Genomic DNA, 5,272 nt, shown 5'->3' with positions numbered 1-5,272 from the left:
GAATCAGCGGGATGTTTTAACACATTTTCCTCATCAAGATGTTTTTCTTTATGCCACCTCATGTTGACACTTGTTTTTTTAGACATAAATAATCTTTGAAGTCTCGGCTTTAATGGAAAATACCGCAAGACTTTATGTGGAATCTTTTTCTCCCTTCCATTATCAATTTTCCACCTCGAAGTACCACAATATGGACACTCCTGCCTATCTTTATGTTTAGCCCAGTACAAAACACAATCATTTTTGCAAGCATGGATCGAAATATATTCTAATCCCAAACCTTGCAGCATGTTTTTAGCATCATAATATGATTTATGAAGTGTCGCACCTGTAGGCAATGCCTCTTTTAGTAACTCCAGCAACATATCAAATGACTTATTACTCCATTGATTGTACACTTTCAAGTGTAGCAACTTCACAACAAACGAAAGCTTTGAAAATTTCTTACATCCTGGGTATAATTCACATTTAGCTTCTTTCAACAATTTGTCAAACTTTTTAGCTTCTTTGTCACTCATATTATCAGAGACATTATTACCAGTTGTCTCCTCCGAAAAATCAACAAATGATCTTCCACTGGCCTCTTCTAACATAGTGTGAATTTCATCATCATTGTCATGTTCTTCATTTTCATCCTCACTGTAAATCACTTCATTATCATCTCTCATTAGTGATTGTTCTCCGTGGTAGATCCATTGCACGTAACTTCCCATAATTCCTTGGATCAATAGGTGGTCATACACTACTTCTTGTGTTTGCAAATAAATATTTAAATAATCTTGACATGGGCATCGAACTTTAGAATTTCGATCAAAGTGAGATCGAACAAGTTGCATAAAAGATTGAACAGCCACAACATATCTTTTAGAGAATTTTGGTTCATGCATCCAGCCTTTATCCATGATCAACTGTACAAACATAGCAATTATCAAATAAATATTGTTAGAAGCACATGCATGATTCTTTCAAATAAAATAAATATTCCATCAATGATGGAATACTAGCGAAAAGTAGCTTTTAGGGACTCCAAACAACAACTTACTCAATGTACTAAAATGGTGTAATTTGTTTTTGATAACCATATTGTTGTCTATAATTTTTGACAGGTTGCCCCCAACACTTGAGCTTTAGGCCTTACCAAACCAACTACTGTAAAGTTTTTCAAACGGTGCACTTTTGATTGTCAAATTCCATAAATGATGTGACAAATTTCAAGTATGTATAAAACAACTCTGCTCTTTTGTATTCCAACAAGTAAACAATAAACTGCAATACGATTGGCCTAGTACCCTGCTCTATTATGTATATTAAATAAATAATATTGATCATACCCCGCCCCATTTAGTTGTTCTCCTCTCTTGTTAAGGGTGTGTTCTATCCCGCCCTACCCCAATTGACATGCCTAACTGCTAGAGAAGATTTACGTGTTTAAACCAACAAGCAGAAATGGGGCTCCTTCGATAGAAGAAATGTCAATAAAATAAGTAATCTCACAAGGGTGGTTTAGGGAGGGTGGTGCATATGTAGCCTTACCCCTAAAAAGGTAGAGAGACTAACTCAGATAGACTCTCGTCTCTAGTAAAGCATATCAAAATCAAGTATGAAAAGGAAATACAATAGTGATGACGCCACTCTAAAAAATATTGAAAAAGAGATCAGGTAGCAGTAAGCCAATAACAAATAATATGGTAACTAAAGTAAAGATAGTCACAAGTCCACAAGAATTGCTTGTCTACAGGAAGAAGTTTGTGCTATTTGTGTATTGAAAGTAAATAATATAATATATAACTTAAACCCATACCTCTCATCAAAAAAATAACTTAAACCTATACCTATAAGAAAAAAACATTGTGATACAAGTCGACCAAGCTTATTGTGGTCAAGTTTGTAAGTCTATTCTAATTTTAATGTTAAGCTAGACTAGGACATACAGTTCGAGCATATAATCTTCCACTTATAAATGTACTAAAATGGTGTGATTTGTTTTTGATAACCATATTGTTGTCTATAATTTTTGACAGGTTGTCTCCAGCACTTGAGCTTTAGGCTTTACCACACCAAGTGCTGCAAAAATTTTCAAACGGTGTACTTTTGGTTGTCAAATTCAAGAAATGATGTGAGATTTAAATAAATAAGATTCATCATGCCCCGCCCATTTAGTTGTTCTCCTTCCCTGTTAAGGGTGTGTTCTACCATGCCCTACCCCAATAACCATGCCTAATTGCTATAAAAGATTTACATGTTTAAACCAACAAGCAAAAATGGGGCTCCTTCGATAGAAGAAATGTCAATAATATAAGTAATCTCACAAGTGTGGTTTAGGGAGGGTGGTGCATATTGCAACCTTAACCCTACAAAGGTAGAGAGGCTAAGTCCGATAGACTTTCATCTCAAATAAAGCATATAAAAATCAAGCGTGAAAAGGAAATGCAACAGTGATGACGCCACTGTAAAAATAATGAAAAGACCAGGTAGCAATAAGCCAATAACAAATAATATGATAACTAAAGCAAAGATAGTCAAGAGTCCACCAAATCTATTTGTTTTATGTGAAGTAAAAATATCATACAACAAAGACGTAAAGAAGATGCAGGTTACAAGAAGCAAACCTAGGCTTAAACTTGTGAAACAACCAAATGAATTCCCCAAATATTCTACTGAGCTAAAGACAGGGAGCTAACAATTCCAAAAACTTATCCAATCTATTTACAGGGGAAATAATGCACCAACTGAATTGACATTGTGAATTAACATCTAGCTAGGAATTTACTTTTTTCCTGCTTACTTATGTTACTTGTTATTGAATGTGTGTTGCACATAATTGCCGGCAAATCTATGATTCATTTATATATTCCTTCAATTATTACAATTCTTGTGATTAACACCTTAGCAACAACTTACACTTTAAAAGCAATGACCATTTGTTTATCCTTGCCATTCTCACACCTTAACGATAACAGAGTCATTCGGAGTAAAAGCAATCATCGACACGCTGAATTTCGACTGCTATTCTATCCTACCTACCATTTTTATCTAAAGTACAACTTCGTTTATGAGTATACGATAACAGAATGACAAGTCCTATGTTAACAAATTATTCATGTTTTTCTTGGTTCTCTACTTCTTACTACTATGTCTTTTATGAACTTGGTACGACAAGCCCTAATTTATTTCTTCCTTTAGATGCATTGTTTAAACCCAAAGGTCAATCCAGAAGATAGAACTCTTAACAACTACTGATATGAGTCGCCTCAAATCAATAGAGAAACCACATTCAGTAATTAGTGCAGGAACACAAAGGAAACCAATGAATCCACATATAAATGAAACTTCAATTCATACTTATGACAAATCTATTCATAAATAAGAATATAGTATTTTGATATGAAGAATTGAACAGAGGAGAAAAGGGCCATGGAAGTATGAGGAGAGAACAATATTGAAGTAAAAGAGGAGACTTACCAATGAGCTTTGATCGACTATGTGAGAAGATGAAGAGCAAAACTGCAGTTGCGCTGTAGAAGAGCAAAACAATAGAAGTTGATTTTCTTTAATTTCTGAATGGACCAAGGCTATAGCCACAACTCTTTTAATTAAGGTAAAAGCAAAACCCTTTTTCTCTTTTAATAGGAAGATATAAATAATTTAAAAATATATGATTTAAAGGTTAAATAATTATCGATTATTTCAGCTTGCACTTTATGGGGAAAAAGCTAACTATATTAAACTTAATTGATTGATTCATTATATTGATACAAAAATATTGAGGTATTTGTAGTTCAATTTGACATATTTTTAATTAGAATTTTTTTTTATCAATTACCTTAGATTTTTTTATTTTAATTTGTTTGGGTCTTTTAGATCCTTTTGTGTCACATGAAATTTAAATTTAATTAATTCAATTTACTAAATACTAAACTAAAAAGTGATTTTTTTGTGAGTTGATATTTTTAAACATAAAGATTTATTTAAGCATTGTTATTCTTATTTTGATTTTCATGTCGTGGATCTTGGGTCGTGCTTTATGGATTTTTCACTATAAAAAAATTCAATCCCGCAAAGGATCATTCATGATTTCCTCTTGTATAAGCGAACTCAAACCACAAACATTAGTTTTCATACATACCCAGTCTTCCCCTTCTTCAGTGGCCAAGTTGAAGAGTTCAACGTCGGCCTATCACCTTATTTTCAAGGTAAGGTTCAACTAGTGTCGGTGTGAGGCCTTCAAATAGTTATCGCTTGCACCTTCAAAAGAAAGAGAGATTGAGTCACTAAGCAAATAATTAGATCCGAGAGCAGAAGAGATTATGAAAGTTCTCTGACGTGGCAACCCTGAAACAAGTTCTCAAATCAATCTATTCGTGCCTTTGAAAGTTGAACAAGAACTGACAGTTGGTAATGTAGCTAAACATAGAATACACATAAGGTTGTCGTTAACACTTCTGCAAGAAAAGGGATGCGCTAAGGTGCAACGACTTTCACGCAGGTGCTACACCCTTACTTCTTTCCCCTTACTCAAGTAAAGCCTTGATCGATATGAGAAAGAAGCGTGCTACCATTCTTCAAGGAGACCCATGTGCATTTTCTTTGTTTGTGCTCGCTACGCTCTTGTGCCTTTTTTAAGAAAAGAATATTAAAATATGTTATTTATTTTTATTTAAATATATTTAAGAGTATTTATTAAGAAACTCTTAAATTAGAAAAAAAAAAAGTAAAAATGTTTAAGGGAGCATCCCTTGCTTGTTAGCAAAATATGGGACTCGAAACCACAAAACATTATCCTCCTTGAATTCGCTTTACCGTTAGGTCATATTTCTCTAATGTGTCACGGGTGTTCAAAATATATATACATATAATATTTTTTAATAATTCTTTAATTTTGACTTTCCAAATGGAATTTTTTAAACCAAAAAAATTAAAAGACAATTTTGTTACATTTGACATATTTTTAATTTAAGACGATAAGATTCATAAGTCTTCTGTACTTTTTTATAACTTTATGTCAAATTAAAACAAAATAAACAAATTAAAATGGAAAAAATATATAATAAAATCATTCTCAAAGTATATATATATTGACTTTCCAAATAGAATTTTTTAAACCAAAAATATTAAAAGACAATTTTGTTACATTTGGCATATTTTTATTTTAAGACGATAAGATTCATAAGTCTTCTGTACTTTTTTATAACTTTATGTCAAATTAAAACAAAATAAACAAATTAAAATGGAAAAAATATATAATAAAATCATTCTCAAAGTATATATATAT

The sequence above is a fragment of the Solanum tuberosum genome, unplaced genomic scaffold (assembly GCF_000226075.1).
Source record: "Solanum tuberosum cultivar DM 1-3 516 R44 unplaced genomic scaffold, SolTub_3.0 scf00209, whole genome shotgun sequence".
Taxonomy (NCBI): Eukaryota; Viridiplantae; Streptophyta; class Magnoliopsida; order Solanales; family Solanaceae; genus Solanum; species Solanum tuberosum.
This window is presented reverse-complemented; position numbering follows the sequence as displayed.